At 48.6% G+C, this 16,877-nt stretch overlaps 1 long non-coding RNA gene across 1 annotated transcript in view; it reads right to left on the reverse strand.

Annotated features, from left to right (window-relative positions):
- Nucleotides 1–16,877, reverse strand: part of LOC110366033 (uncharacterized) — a 96,764-nt gene that overhangs the window by 76,666 nt on the left and 3,221 nt on the right. The window contains exon 2 of the long non-coding RNA XR_010475485.1: nt 2,512–2,613. This is a non-coding gene — a long non-coding RNA (uncharacterized LOC110366033). The remainder of the gene's footprint in view (nt 1–2,511; nt 2,614–16,877) is intronic.

The raw sequence follows: 16,877 nt of genomic DNA on the forward strand, positions 1-16,877 counted from the left end.
CCACGAAGCACTGCCTGAAAGACAGACTGTGAATTAATTTGGACAGGCTGGGAGGAAAGCGATCACTCTGTGAGTCATCAGCAGGAGATTACATATGCAAAATTTGTAAATAAGGTCACCCAGAGAGGGAATGTAGAGGAGGAAAAGAGGAGGGCTGGGCGCACAGCCAAGGATGGAGCAGGTGAGGAGCTGGCAGCACTTGTAGGTTGGACAAGCACAGCCTGAGAGACGACATAGCAGGGGCAACCCTGCCCTGCTCTGTGAGCAGGGGGGATTAAACACACCTCTAGCAGCTGAGCTGTCCCTTGGGGGCAAGCGTGTCACACCAGCCGCCAACAAGAAACCTAGAAAGGGCCTGGGACGCTGCTGGGTCCTGGTTCTCCAAGGGCGAATGTCTGCCTCAGTTTCCCTGGCTGCTGCAGCTGCAGGGACCTCATCAGGAGGGCAGGGAGAGGAGAAACCTTCCAGTGGTTAGGGGCTGGATTCTCATGTAAGCTTTTGGCAGCTATCCTGCAAGAAGGGGCAGTGAAGTCCTTCCAGAGAGAGCTGCAAGGTCCCCCACCAAAGCTAAAGAGAGGGCAAAAAACCTTGTTGGTGCCATAAATTGGGAAAGACAAGGGCAGAGCTGGAGCTGGCAGGGAGTTGTGCTGAGAAACTGAGCCTGCCCAGCACTACTCAGGCATTGGAAGAGACCGAGCTCGTGTTTGTGATGTGCAGCGGGATCCTGAAAGTCACAAGTGACCCAAGGTGACAGAGCCAGCTGGCCAGGTGCTGCGGTTTGGAATGGCCCATTTACCTGAGAGCACTGGCTGGAAAGCAGACGGCAGCACGCAGGGGACATCCAGGTTAACTTGGCACTGGCAACAGCCTCTCATTTGTCAGGAAGGGATTCCTGCAATTTCCAGAGGGATGGGGGGTTTTGCAGGTGTTAGGCAGGAACGCTGAGAGCTCAAGGCAGCAAAGTGATTCTGAAGGGAAGAGCATCCATTTCTAGCCCCAAAGAGGTTCTTTGCAAGGCCAGCAAGCTCCAGGCAGAGTGAGGGGATGGGGGGCTGGGAGCAGAGCAGCAGGAAAACAGTTGCAAGAAAGGGTTGTATTAAAAGGGCCTATTCTGGCACTTAAACCAGGTTTAAGCGACTTTGCTGCTGCCTAATCTGAGGATAATAACAAGTCAGACATCTTCCAGTCTGGAAATTCCTGGCCAAGAAGAGCAGGTGAGACACTTGAACCTTAAATAAGTGGTTTAGACATTATTCCGTTTCTGTCTGTGCGTGCATGACAAAGGGAAACCACTTTTACATTTAAGGTACACAAATCCCGATGGAAGCAAGATATTATACAGCGCTGATTCATAAATGAACCATGCCAAAAGGCGACTGTCTCCCTCCCAGCCTTGCAAGCCAGTAAATGCAAACTCCTTGGAAAACATCCCTTGCTGACTGACAGCTGGTGCGATGGGGAGAACAGCGCAAACATCTCTCTGGTACAAACCCCATAAGCAAAATGAAGCGAGCTGGTTCCAGGGGGTGAGTAGCAGAGGTTAGCTGAAAGCAAGCCAGGCTCAGGGAGTGCAGAGTTATGTCAGGATGAGGTGGCCTGGTCTCTCCAGACTGTCTGCTTACAGTGATTCAGAGATATATAAATATATACATATACATATATATAAATATATATATATATTTAACACAGCTTCATTTACAAAGAGAACTGAGTTTGCAAAGTGCAGCTTTGTGCAATTTTCCACTACAAGACTTCATCAGATCACTCTGAACTCCAAGACGACTGTCTCTGCACAGTAATAGCCCTTATCCCCAAGCATTGTACATGTTTACATTACCCTTCCATTTTCCCTTCTTAGAAAATATGTTATAAACTCTTCTGTCACCTTTGATTGCACTCATTGGAGGCCAAGGGTGTAGTTTCAAAGTAAATCAATAAACAACACTTAAAAAGGTCCTACAGACAGAAACTGGCTGCAGTTCCTCAGCCCTCCTCTCTCCCCGGCTTCCTCTGCATTGCTCCTCCAGCCCAAATCATTCTATTGGACAGGAGGAGTGCAACCCAACCAAATACATGGGCAAAATCCAAACAGCAAAACATTTTCCTGGTTGCTGCTGAAATAGAACAGAGCCCAGGCTGCCGGGTGAACATGAGGAGGGCTGCGAGGAGGTTATTTATCATCTGGAGCTGTCCCGCTCTCCAGGATCAATGCAGCACACGGGGCGAGGGGAAACTGCTGGAGAAAGCCCTGAGAGAAACCTCCCTGGATGCACTTGCAGAAGCTTTTACAGAGCAAATCTACTCCGCTGGTTGAATTGCTGGGATTTGAGGTTTTTGACTTCAAAAATCTCCAGAGGCTGTGCAGACACCCTGGCGATCCTGAGGCAGCCACGCTGACAGCTCAGCCAGGGAGCAGGGCTGCTGCCTGCACACTGAAAATATCCCCTTGGCGCTGGCACCTAAACCTGTTTTTTTTAACCCAGCTGCATTTTCAATCGACATCTCCATTACCTCTTTCGGTGTGCTGATGGTGATATCGGCGTGTCTGTCTGGAGCTCCTTGGGCTGCCTCATGACACCTGCCTGCTGCTCCTAGCTCTGCTGCTTCCTCTCACTGTAAAATAAAGCAAATTATTCAGGGTGGAAGTGATCTCTTATTTTGGTTGTCTTCATATTTTGGTCGCCTTCAATATTTTGGTCTCTGTTCCATGCTCACTTCCAAATCCAGCATTGTCTGTCCACAGCCTGATTTACACCCAAAACAAATCTGTCCCATATGCTGCTCACAAGCAGTTATAGGGCACAGCTCTGGCTAAGATATTATAGCTTTGGGAGAGCCTCCTGCACGTGGTGGAACTCCTCCTAGAGAGACGGGGTACAAGCAGCCCCCATATCTCCTTCACTCAACCCCAAAGTACTGCAGGACCTCACTCTACACAACATTTTCTTGTGCTTCAGGGAGAGATCCTACGGACTCCGCTTCTCTTTTTAATGCAGTCTGACCACACTGCCCAGCATCTCCATGCTGGGCTCCTGAACCCCACATATGTGTCCGCAGAGCTATCACTCGTTGCATGTAAGGCTGGATGGCATGTTTAATACCACAGAAGAGCTTTGAGACATCTGAACACAGAAAGACGGTTTCTCTGAGCTGAAGCGAGTGACACAACTGCCAGAGGCCATACCCATGACATCCCTGCACCTTCGGATCCTCCCCAGCTTAGCACCAGGCAACTCAGCCGCACAGAACATTTTGGTGCCTCAGTTTCTTCTCTGTGCTCCCAGTGCAGGGTTCCCTGCCCCTCATTCAAGCAACCCCCAAATTCAAAAAGGCCAAATTCTTCCCAGTTTCCATTCAAAGCAGCACCTTGGCCCTGCACACCCCTGGGGAGCAAGGGAAACCCATCACACCCTGCCCAGATTCACTTTGGTTATGTGGCACCAGAGCCACTTTCCCACTGTCACAGGGACCCCCTTTCTGCTCTGAGCGCCTGCAGCACTGAGCACCTTCTGGGGTGCTCAACCATCGGGCAATTAATTAACACAAGTCATCACTTATCCACAACTCGACTGCAACTCTTATCAAGTCGGTGCTGGAGATACACTCGTTCCGCACATCACTACAGCATCCAGGGCCGGAGACCTTTGCACACCTGCTCTCGTGGGCTGGTAAGAGTGTCGGGTGGTGTAGTTCCTAGAAGGTGAGTAAATTATTATTGCAAATTACTCTGAGGAAGTGGCATTTATTAGAAAGCCAGACACAAAGGGAGCTTGCTGATTGGCTAGCAGTGATGTCATACCCAGCACAGCACTCAGACGCAGAGATACGAGTTTTCTCATCTATATTTTGTGTGCAATTTTCATTTTCTGCTGCCAAGAAAGCCTCAGCAGAGCCTTTCACCCCAGGAGTGTGGTGGGGGGTCTGTACTTCTCAAGTGGCTGCTGAAAGCAAAGTGGCCTTTGTTCCTCTGGCTTGCAACAAACCCAAGGCTAACACTTTTCCCCCACAAAGGCATTGTGCCTTATTGCTCTATTACAAACCCCACTGCTCAATTTTCTTAAGTGAGGAGCTAAATTGGCATTTTGGGCTTGCATGTGCCTAAAAATCATTCTGATCACAGAGACTTGCTATTTATAAGCTGAAGCTTGAGGTGCAAACAAAGTAACAGCCTGGGTACCATTCTGACCTTCAGCAAAAGGCAAGAATATGGGTTTGGAAACAGCCAGGCAGCAAACTCCTAAGAAATTATTCATTTTCCAAGTGCCACATCTCGGTTTTTCCTTTGCAAAGCCACTGAAATCCTCAGCGAGCTCTGCCGGTGAGGCAGACTGGGTGACCAGCACGCTACAGCTACCATTTCTCTTCCCTAATTGAGTGACGTATCAAACTCACAACATTTGCCTAGCAAATATTCCTGCTTTAATCATTTCTGGACGCTGGTACAACTCCAACACTAAAACCCTGTGCGAATGGCAAACACGAAAACACCACTTGCCTCACTGAACTGGAATGAACTTTCAAATTGGAGCAGCTATGCAAAGAATGACTCTCCAGGCTGCTGTCGGCTCTGCGGCTCCTCGAGCAACGCTGCTGCGGTTCTGGGCTCCAGCCCCTGCTGAACACGGACACGGGCAGAGTGGAACGTTGTACGTACCTGCTGCTTCCTCCCTTTGGTACTAGAAATTTTGCCAGGAAGGCCAAATCTAACATTTCCAGCACCGGGAACAAGCTCCTGCTTGCGCTGTGCAAACACTGCGCGCTCCTCTAACGCACACAGCACAAATCCTGAGCTGACCTACACGGCTTGCCTGGTCCCCTTTGATTACGGCTCTAAAGCCATTTGTCCTACACAGGCAGAAAACAAAACACATCTGTCATCGGGAAGATGTCCTGGAAACCCCCAGGCAGTTGCACTAAGAAACTGGACACTGAGGACTGCCGCAGAGCTCAAGAGTCCTTAGATTTGCTGTTCCCAGTCCTGGGGTCACAAGACTCTGCAACATCAGCAGCTTCACTTTCTTCCAGGCAGCTTGAAGTTGGAAATCATTGTCTCTTATCACCTGAACATTTGCTGAGTTCACAGAAATCACAAAATCAGAGTTGCCAGGCCTTTGCGGATAATGGGAGCTGCCCTCGCCTCCTAGATTTTGGATGTGAGTCTTTGGAAGTCCTGAGGGTGAAGGCGCAAAGGACAGCAATCTAGGAAAGAGCAAACCCGACTGTGAATTAGAGTTGAGAAAAAGAATATGAAGGCAGAAATCCTGGGAGAGGATGCTGTCTGGCTGAGACACATGGTCAGCATCAGCAAAAAGGGTACTGGCTCTCAGGTTTAACACCTGGAACAGATTCAAATCCCCCCTTTTAGATCTGACCTCCTTTCCTGTTTGAAGAAGGCGGTGAAGAGGAGAACGAGCCACAAAGCTTGGCTCCAGGCCCTGCTTTGCGTGGCTTGGCCTAACATCCCTCTTGGCTTTTACCACTCCATGTGTAGAATGAAGGGCTATTAAAAGCATCAGAGGAATCTCAAGTAAAACATTTTTATTGTTTTTAAGAGCTTTGTTACAGCATCTCTGGCGTCCTGGCTTGGACCACCGCAGACCACAGCCAGGAAGCTCCCAACAGCCTTTGGCTATTGGATTACCATTCAAAACCATATCGAACTCCCAAACTGCAACCACTGGCCAAAAAAATAAGCCACTGTGGAACAGAATGCACCCACACAGACATCAAAGTGATCACGCTGCGCCTCACTCGCCTCCCTTCCTCACACAGAGCAATGCCCTCGCTCCCTGCCTTGATTTCAGCAGCGCTATTTTCCCATTGAAGCAGCCAGGCTCGAGAGGAGAACACGGTCCCACCTACTTATCACTTGCCTTACAATGAGACTTCTGTATCGCTTGGCTTTTTAATGATTCTGGGGTTTGATGTATCAGTCACCCCCTCCCTTCCACTTGAGGACAGCATTAGAATCACGTCTGGATTATAACACGCAGTAAGCTGTTCTGGGGTGATATGAATCAAAGCCCTGAAAGTGGGATTCCGTTTAATTAATCGTGGCTGACGGATGAGGTATTGATCGGAGATTCAGAGGTTCAGGATTGGCCCGGGGGATAATTATTGAAGGGCACGCTGTGTTAGGGTGATACTTTTGAATTTCTACTGATGTGGGAGGGAAGCTGGGAGGAAGTAAGCGAATAATTACAGCTAATTAGAACTTATGTGTGCATCCAAAATTAATTTGTTTGAATAATCAACCACCAACACTAGTCTGGTTCAAAAGGAAACAACTGTCCGGAGAAATCTAGATTGCTCCCTTAAATTCTTCAGTCCCATGTCTGGGACAAATATTTTAGGGAGTCAAGGCCCTAAATACAGAATGGGAAAAGGACAAGATTATTGAGTGGAAACACTTGCCTTTGCCCAAGATGTAAGATAAACAAGAGGGGTTAGGCGAAGCCAAAGGATGGTAGAGAGCATGGGATAGTGGAGGATGCTCTTGCCTTAACCTCCCTGCCCGTTGGCAGCAAATCCGCCCTCGGGGAGACACAGGGTTGCTGCCGGGGGATCAGACATGCAACTGCCGTCGCTGCGGGGATAATAAAAGGTATCGAGGCTGGCAGAGAGGGCAGATGGAGGCCAAGCTGCAGCTAGCAATCTGTGTGCGCACACCGACCAACCCACCGCTCCCTGTCCACGGGATCCCCATAATCTCCCAAGGCAGACCTGCTGTTCCAAACTCTCTCATCACTAACGCAGCAGGGGCGGCTAAGCAGAGAGAGTGAATGATCTAGCAGGGGGTTAATAAAAGGACTGACGCAGAACAAAAAAGCCTGTCAGTCGCCAGAAGATGTGCTCTCCACCCCTTCCACCCCCCCCCAGGAAATTAAAAATCATGGCCTGTGGTGTACACTGTTTTCTCAGCGGGACCGGATGGGGCAATGGGATGTGGAGGGGTCGGATGGCAAGAGGAAAGTCCAATGTTCATCCCAGCTGTTGTTTCTGATGCGATATATCACGTCCTGTTATTCTCCAGGACCAGGTTACCATGTTTCTATGTGCTGTTGGCCAGCAGCTCCTCCTGGACAGACTCCACTCCATCCTGCCAGGCTGCTCCGCCTGACACCACCAAGTCCATGCCTGCATGTTTCCATGGAAATGGGAAGAGAACAAATGCCTGTGACACATACACCTTTTCTGATGTAGATTTGGACCATTTCTAGCATCTTTTCCTACTGACAACCTTCAGAACTGGGTATTTTGCAGACACAAAAAATACAAAACAAAAAGGGGAAAAAATATCTGATTGTATGAAACAAAACCCACTGTCCTTTCTGCTGAGCAACAGCTGGACTCCAAAGTACATTAATCCACCAAAAACACCCTTCAAGACAAACAGAGACCTCTGCACCAAATATAATCTAGTAATTCACAAGTGCTTAGAGACCATCTGTTCCCTCCCCTCTTCGGACTGTTTTACGTAAAAGTTCCCAGCACCATTCTTCCCCCTGCAAAGGCACAAAATCTCTCAGCTGGGAGGTGAAGCTGCTGCTGGTTTTGTCTGCTTTGCCTGCAGCGGAGCAGCGCAGCGCAGGCCCGCAGCGCCCTCTCCCGCGGGCCAGCCGGGCTCAGCCTGTTCGGCACCGCGCAGCCTGACCAGGCCCGCTGTGCCGCTGCCAGCACCGGGGCACGTGTGGCACAGACACCCCGCTTGCCAGCCGGCGGTGCCAGCTTCACACCAGCTACGCGAGCGGCCAGGCATCACCTGGCATGCAGAGCTGGCGTTTCACAAGGACAGCACCCAAAATAGCAGTAAGTTCTACACACCTTGAGCCAAGGCCAGTGGCATTTTGGCAAGCGGAGGAAGAAATCGTCACCTGCCTGCTGCTTTCTGTCAGCTGCTGGGCACTTCAGATAAAGGCGAGTTCTGTTCAGGGAGTTCTGCTGGGGCCTGAGCTTGACATTCGCCAGAGGAGTGTGGAGTAATTGACCCTCTTTTGGATGCTGGTCTCTGCTCATCACTCATCACCAGTGTACCGAGCAGCCAGAATAACTCACCACTCTGTTCTTGTACCACCGTCGCAGAGGATTTCTAAAGCCTCTCTCACCAGCTGGCTCCAGACACCTTGACCAACCTGCCCTGGGGCCTTGCCCCTCAACCCATGGGCACAGGAGCATCACACGCTTCAGAAGAAACATGAGAGAAGTTTTGTCAAGTCAAAGGTAAAGCAATAACAAGGATGTAAGGAGTTTGCTTGGGATGGTTATCAGTTTAAAGGACGAGTTACTGCTCCTAGTGCTGGGGGCCAAGGATACAAACACAGACATACTACATGGACGAAATATATAAAACTCATCTACAGTTGTCATTTTACCTTCCAAGTGGGTGAAAACGAGGTGTCCCAACCCCAGGAGATTCAGAAAGGGATCAGGGACCTTCATTAGACATAAAGAGGAGGCTTGGCATTAAAAACTGCCTGAGCTGCCAGGCCTGGCTGAATGCTTCCACCCTGTCAGGGGAGCAATGTGGAAAAGTCAGCCTTCCTCGGCAGGGAACACTGCTCCCCAGAAGCAAAGGATCTCTGGCTGCCATGAAACACTTGGAAAGTAGAAATACTTCTGCTCTTCCTCAGTGCAAGGGACTGCAGGAGCCCTCAGCATCAGAGCCAGACCCACAGGACATCCAGCACCATACGATGGCTGCTGGAATAAAGTCAGCAAAAGAAACTACAAATTGAATAAAAATGGATTTCAACTGACCAGAACATTTGGCCCAAAAGGAAATGAGAAGCCCAGGGCTCCCCTTGAGCAAGAAGCAGCAGCACTGTGCTGTGCCCTGGCCCTGCTCTCTCCAGCGTATGCACTTGCAGCATCTGGCCAGATGTGCCCTCAGGCCATACCCAGGCTCATGCACCAGCACCTGCTGCTGGAAAATGCTTTTTTGTTCTATTCCTTCCTGCCACATTCATCTCAGACAGCAAAAATAAACATCACGTATCTTGCATCATGTCATATGTTCTTACAGCTCTGTCCTGTTGCATTCCCTGGGCAGTCAAGCAACACCAACCTGAATTCGGTTGGTTTAGCACCTCAGGGATTCTCTCCAGGCTTAGGAAGATGTTTTCTTCTTTCCCTGCCATCATGAAAACTCTTGCGCATGCTGCGTGGGAAGCTAGACGTGGGTGAGTGCAAGCCTGGCTTGTGACGACAGGGTTTGCGACAGGGCTGAGAGGCTGTTCCACACTCCGCAGCAGGCTGGCAGCTCCGTGTTCCTCCTGCATGCTGCTGAGCAAGCCCCGGGAGACTGCGTGTTTCACCAGCCTCCAAGTCTCATTCGTCTCACACTTGCAGGGAGTGTTTGTGGTTTCAGTGAAGTATATGACTCTCCACTGCTAAGCTGAATGAGCAACAATTGATCTGCTCAACAGGTTCTACCAGCTTCCAAGTGCATGATTTAGCCTCAAAAACCAGTCTAACACTGACAAGATCCCCTGGTGGTAGCTCCAGAGGGTCTTTTGTGTACTGCTGATAGGAGGTTTTGGTTTTTCTCATCACTTTTCACCTTTATTGTAGTTCTTCCACCACTGCTGGCTATGGTAACATTGAGAGCATCACCTTTCAGGGCATGCAAATACCAAAAAGTCAGCAAATTCCCCTTTTGGTGCTCTAGGCTGAGGAACAGGTCAAGTCCACATTGCCCAAAGGAGACAAAGGCAAGGTCCACAGGCCCGACTCCATCACTGAAAGCATACACACCCCACCCTGACATCACACCTTGTGCCAGGCTATGACAGTTCCAAAGCTTCCCCTATATTGGCTTTGCCTCTTGTGGTTGCATTTAAGAGAGCCGTGGTCGTCCCAGCTGCCAAACTGGCACTACCATGGGGTTCTCTTCAGGAAGGCGACGGCGACCCCGTCCTGACAGAGCTCTCCAGGCTGAACCCCCACCACTGCACCCACCACTTTGATCTGGACAGGCTCCAAAACCTCCTCTTCCACAGCTGCCACAGCTCCTCTCCCGAGCACAGTTAGCTATTCCATCCCAGTAGTGTGAGGACATTTGCAGAGCCACAGCTTTTCAGCTACTGAATATACAGTTTGTGTCTCCAGGGTGACGTTGCAGCTGAAAACCAAAATGCACAGAACTGACGAAAGGCATCTCAAGGAAGTATTTTGTGCTTTAGGTAGCTGAAGACTTGAACAGAGCTAGATTTGCTGGGCTTAGGTCAGCCTTGTCTGAGATATACAGGTCCTTGCTGTGTCCATCTGACTCTTTCTCCTTCTCAAATACACCTTATCAGTCTTCTGCCACACAGCTCCCAGGCCAGTCTTTCCAGAGGGCTGCACTATCTTGTTTAAGGATTTTTAGGCAGTAAATGGGACCTCTCTGGTGTCCCTTAGTCTTGACAGAGTAGCATATATTCACACCTGTAAATCTGCCTTGCACAGTTTGTTCTCAGATTCTCCCTAACTATACCCAAAGCAGGCACACAGTTTGGCTGATGCTCTCTTTTTCTGCATTTTCTTTCAGAATAAATATCTCATTTTACTGTTGCCTTGCTGTATTTATGATCTGCAAGGCTCAGGGTCCCGACTGCGCACATTTGTGTCCTTTTCTTGTCATACAGACATAAGCTGCAGCATGCCATTTCAGCAAAATAAGCCGAAGGCATTTTGGGGGCACTAACAGTGGCATTTTCCAACCGCTCCTTGTGGATTTGATCTCCTTCCTCTAAGAAGACCTTCTGTCCTTGAAATGCAGCTTGAACTTTTCACATGAGATCACAATTGCTAAACATTCCTGTGCTATTTAAAGGTATCTTTGCTCTGTTGATAGCGGTGACAAGAACAGGAAAGCCACTGCTCTCCTGCCACTCCATTTACTGGCAACAGATGACACTGTCACCTCTCGGTTCGTATCGCTGTTCTGTGCATTGAGGGACAAGACCTGCTGTGGGCCAGGTGCACCACACTGATGTAAATGTCTCCATAGAAGTTGTCTCTTCCATGAAGCTAACTAAACGTTTGCAAACACTTGAAAGATTTGGAAAGAATCTGGATTTCACATATCCTACCGGTCTTTGAACTGGCTTATTATTAGCGGCACACACCTTTCCAGGGCCAAGTCCCAAGCTCAGGAAGGTCGCAGGTGTCTGCTGCATGCTATTACAGAAAACTAGAATGTTATTTTAAGTTTATTCCCCCAGCTCTTGTTAGCAGACTAACGAGTTTGTGATTATGACCTGCTGCAGCTTCTGTCTTGAAGACATTTCTGCACCTGTCTGTGGAATGTCAGTGGGTGCATCCCACGCATCCTATTAATATACTGAATAATCTGAACAGGAAGTCGTTCCCTTGGGGTGCAGGACAGTACCACTTCCCCCATTTTACAAAAAGGTCAAGGGGAAAATTCCTGAAGGCTTCTAATGGCCTGGGAAATGAATCTGCACCTCTGCTCAGAGGGATTCAAGTTTAACTCCTGTTCACAGTGTCCACCGAATGGGACGTGCAGCACCAAGCAGGGCAGAACCCGGTCCTGCGTCTCCCACCTCTCAGCATCCCGGGGCTCACGACTGTTACTCGCTGCCACGTGAGGCAAAAGTTGCTATTTCGGCTGAAACGTTGAAGGCTGATGGGAATCTGACAGTCCATGTTTAGACCGCACTAGAGCGCCAGCTGGGAAGTGGGTGGAAATGAATTTTTTTGTCAAATAGTTAAACTCTATTTTCCCCAGATTAATTAATTCACAAAGAACATATCACTTCATGGATTTCACAGTTGAAAACAAAGCCAGTCTCACCTCCCCCTACATTATCTGTCAGTCGTACCACAAAGAACAGAAAAGCCCACTCAGTTGTTGCTCCTGTGATCAAATCACAGTGGAAAAAAGAAAACCCCGCCTTGTCTTTCAATTTACCTGTGGGTCTGAGCTGTCCCACATCTATTTTTCTACGGTTGCACCCAAACATCTGGTTCTGCCTTTTGTTTGGCGCTGATGTGCCAGGCCATGACCCAGGAGCAGCCAGAAGCCTCGCCACAGGCTCTCTCGCCCAGCAGCCAAGGTTCTATTTTCCGACTGAATTCACCTCCACTTGTGTTCAGTGCCAGGTGTCTGTTTGATACCCCCGCTGTGGTGGCAACGCTCACATCACACTTGGCTTCCCGTGGCCAAGATCCAAGCAGTGACGGATGGCTGGACGGGTGCCCAGCTGAAAGCTCAAGAGGTCAACAGCAAGAAGCATCTCAGCACCTGTGTCACCAGCAGAACGCGATGGAGACACTAACACGCACCAGTACCGAAAATGCAGCTGTCCTCAGGCTCCTGCTCCTCATCTGGTCACACGGCCTTAGGCTCATCTACTTTGCTAATCTCTCAGTCTGGTACAAGGTGATTAGTGCAGAGCTGTGCCCTTGCCCAGACCGGTCTCTCCCACTGTGGGCTGCCAGCTATGTGCTAAATCAGGAGTAGCCTCCAAAGAGTTATCAGCTCCTTTCCCATAAGGGAGCTCTGTTTGGAAAGGGTTCCCTCACATGCCTCCCTATTTGGCAACTCAGGACTTCACTTGAAGCAAAAACCATGCTCAGTAACACCTCTCCTCTCCAGAGAACACAAGACAGCCATGGCACATCAGACAACGACCCATGCAGCCCGTTATCTCATCTCTGACAGCAGTGAGGAGCGCGACGTCTGGGAAAGAAAGAGCAAGAAAGACCAAGCTGTCATTCCCTGGTCACCCTCGAGACAAAAAGGACTTCAGAGCACTTCACAGCACTGCTCTAGAGCATCTCAAGGCTCAAGTGTCCCTCTTTAGGCAACTTCTCATACAGAAGCTGGTCCAGATAGACAATTATCCCCATTGCTCCTCCTTGGACATTTTTCATACCATATTATTTTTTGAGGTTGATGTGCAACCACAACTGCTCCTGTAAGTCTGCGTTTGGCTAAAAGGAGTGCTCTGTCACAGAGGGTTTAGCCGCTGACTTCCTCAGGAGTGAGTCACTGAAAGTCTTAGTGTTTCCTTCAGAGATGAATGACGGGAGATGGAGCAGTCACTCGCTCTTGGGGTCCTTCCCCCCGACCCCGGCCACCCAAATTAGCCTGAAGCTATCACAAGAAAACATTCAGTCCTGCAGTGTTAACGAAGCATCAACTCTGAGCTCATCAAATGAAGACGGCACAAATCACACGCAGACTTTCACAAGGAAGTCTCTGGATCCTGGTCTGGTCAGTCACCCATGTGAGCACAAAGCAATTTCCCTGGGAATCTACCTGGTTTCCAGTTCAATCTCTTCTGGTTAGCTACCCCTCCTTGTCACATACGCTGCCTCAGCCTAGAGGCAACATGTCCTCAACAAGACTTGCAGGTGACGCAAAACTACAAAGGAAAAAGGAATTTCACACTCACAGAGACTCAGCAATATCTATGTGCTCACATAAGAAAAAACAGACCTCAAATAACATTTATAACAGGACAGATTGAGTTCTGGATTTCTGTGACTTCCAGTGCTTTAGTTTTATTTCCAGAGCATAAGATATTTTCTTTCAATTCTTGTTCTAGCCCTTCCCCGCACAGTCAGTTTGACCACCCCATTGCTTCTCCATCTCCTCTTTTGTTTTAGAAAACATTTTCTGAGTATTCCACTCACATATTGCTCTTCTCAGCCACATTTCTTCTACAGAAGTTTCTACTTCTCTGCTCATTGCCTCTTTGTGGAAGAGGTTAGAGACCTCTTCTGCCAATTAAGACAAACCCGGTCCCACATGCAGCCACAGTTGCTACTGGTTTCATTTTATATCAAATACTCCATGCCTTATGCCTCCTGTCATTCACACAGGAGGAAAATGCCAGGGACAACTTTGTCAAAGCAGGTTCTGTGGCTAAAGCCTCTGTAGACAGCTCTGCTAGGCACCGCTATTTATGAGTTTGTCAGTTAATATATGACATGGGGATGCACACGAGTAGTTTACAACACGAACTATGAAATACACAAATAGTTCTGGCAGTTTCACCGGGGAAATTCTGCAACAGCAGCCTCTCAGTAGGCCAATACACAAATTTATTGCAAAATCTGATGGTTAGCATGTTAAAATGTGCCTAGCTTACAATACAACACATCCTATCAGTCAGGAGATCAGTCACCTGTGAGAAAGCAGAACCGTACACCTGATTGCTACAGAAAAAGAAAAAAAGGTGATTTTCATGCAATAATGCTAGTAAGAGTACATTTTTGCTGGTAAAACCATGTGGCTCACAGCCAGAGATTCTGGCTCTTCCCTCCATCACACTGGCAGAATCAGACCTAAGGCCATTCTGCTCATGGGCAAAATACCCTCAACAGACCCCTGGGTGCCGCACTGCCAGGACACAGACCGGACAGACAGCAAATACTGCAACTTCTCTATTCTAGTCTCTCCAGGCCTGCCTAACCTCACTTCCTCAGTCTTCTGCCTCAGCCTAAAGGGCTTCACTTAGAGCTTAAAGGGCTGCAAACCAAAGGCTTCTCAGAGATCCGGCTTTTCTTGAACAGTAACAGAAACAAGTGTTGCACTTCTGACGTGTAATTTTGCTGATGGGGCTGTGCTAGCCGATTTGTTAGTTTGAGGGATATGCTGATGAGGTAGTGAAGGCATTTTAGCAACGCCCTTGTTATCAGAGTAGTGAGGTCAGATTTGATAAGACACCTTTCAAGGCACATTCACAACCACTGACACCAGCACTGCTGTTAATGCAAATGGAAATTATCATTACATAATAAAGAATCCAAAGCATATATTACAAGATGCAATTCACATAATGCTCACCAATGAGTATGTCAATTGGATTGATTTATGTGACTAAGGAATATTTTGTGAGTTTTGTTTTCAGAGTTCCTTTCCAAAGATAAGATTGGGCATCTGTCATTCATCCTCAATCTCCCGAAAGCAGGAAAGTGCTGAAAGCATTGTTCTGTCCATATGCACGGCTCATAGAAGACATAGAGCCACTCTTTCTCCTGGCCAGCATACAATACCACCTGTAATACAGCTAATAACTCTCACGTGACTGTTTACAGGGCCAAACCTGACAGATAAATTGGGGTTTAGCTGGCCTGTTGGGGCTCGGAGTCCCACGGGACAAGAACAGAAAGAAAGGCCACCGAGACATCTTGTTGCCCAAGTTCTCTCATTTATTTCTTGAGGATAATTTCCTAACCCGCCTTCTTCCCATGAAGTTTTCAGTTCTTCCATTCTTTGGGCTGTACCACTTGCTCCAGAAACAAGGTGACTGTTCCTGAGCTCAGGCAGTCACCGCCACAAACTCTAATTGCTCGGGGTGTTCACCAGCACACGTGGTGGCTCACACTTGCTCCAGTTCCTGCGTGTTCCGCGGGAAGCCAGGCTGATCACTGCAGGGCGCGAGCCGTCAGCACTGCAAAATCCAGCAATTTGGCTCATATTGAAAGAAACGCGTCACTTTGGAGCTGGATGTTCCCAGCTCCAGCCCCGGTGTCTCAGCCAAGATGGAAGCAGCTCTACCACCCTGCTGCTGACTTCTCAGAAAAATGGATGATGGCAAAGTCTCCAAGGAAGGTGGAGTTAGAATCGTTAATTCTCCGCGCAGAAACACTCGCTTCTCTCACAGCAATTCTCTCTAATGTGGTGGTTCAGATTCTGCAGAACATCTAAACAACTGGCATCTGACAACTTCCTACTACGCGTTCCTTCCAAACCCTAATTCTGGGTACATACTATGCTGATACTAATTAAGTAATTTAAAGTGGGATTGCATCTTTCCCGTACGATGCTACTTCTGAAGCACTGCACCACCAACCAGTGTTTTGCAACTGCCAAGACATGAAAGCGTGTTTGCTATTAACACATCACCATATAATTAGGGGGCTTAGCAGGGGGTGAGGTATTCACATGGTCTTTTTCCTCTGTTGCTGACAGTGCTATAGATGGAAGTCTCTAGGTATCCCGTTAGGTGACAAGTGAAAATGAGTTCTGCAGCCAAAACTAAGCAATTTGGCACAATTTAGTAGAGAGATGGCATTTTCTGCTCAAAAAGGGCCCCGGATTGGAACAGCAGGAGGTGTTACAGATGAAGATTGAGACGTGCTGGCCAAGCCGAGCGGGCGCCTCGGAGCAGAGCAGCAGTGGGTGCCCAAGTCCGGGGCCGAGAGATGTTGGCAGAGCTCAGATGGGGAACGTTGCCCAGTTTCTAAGAACAACACAGAGTCTGTATTTTAATTAGAGTTCCTCAGCTCATCTGCATGGCTCAGCACTAACTTTCACCTTTGGAATTTTCCAGGCCTTTATTAGAATACATCCAAAAGGCCTATTTTCCACCTTTTTCTAATCCTCCCACGGTGAACACATGCCAGTAGCCACCACTCACACCCATGGATTCTGCTGGTGGCTCTCATTAAATGTCACGGGTCAAGCAGCACAAACATATGCACTTATTTCACGCATATATGGTTCCTTCTGTAAAGCATTTCTAATTCAGATTAAACGAGGCCTGTAAGCAAAGACAGGAGGCTGCGTGATTTCAGGGAGAAGTCTGACGGCAGAGAAGGCATGATGACACATAGATGAGCAAGTTGGACACATAAAACCTGAATAATTGACTTTGTGAAGCCTGGGTAACACAGAGAGAAGCAGAAATATGACAGGAGCGTTGAGTAGGACAGGAGAGAACAGGATTGTGAGTATCTGCAATGCAAATCCTGCCCTGAGCACTGCCGAATGTTTATTGGGTACAGCTAAAGATTCTGTCCCAGGCATTACAGATACGCATGAACAATCCCAGCAGCAATAAAGGAATTCATAGTTTGAGGAAAAACTCCTCCCCTCGCCCCATTGTGCACAGGCCTACAGTTTAAGCTGGCCAAAGTAG

The sequence above is a fragment of the Columba livia genome, chromosome 11 (assembly GCF_036013475.1).
Source record: "Columba livia isolate bColLiv1 breed racing homer chromosome 11, bColLiv1.pat.W.v2, whole genome shotgun sequence".
NCBI classification, from domain to species: domain Eukaryota; kingdom Metazoa; phylum Chordata; class Aves; order Columbiformes; family Columbidae; genus Columba; species Columba livia.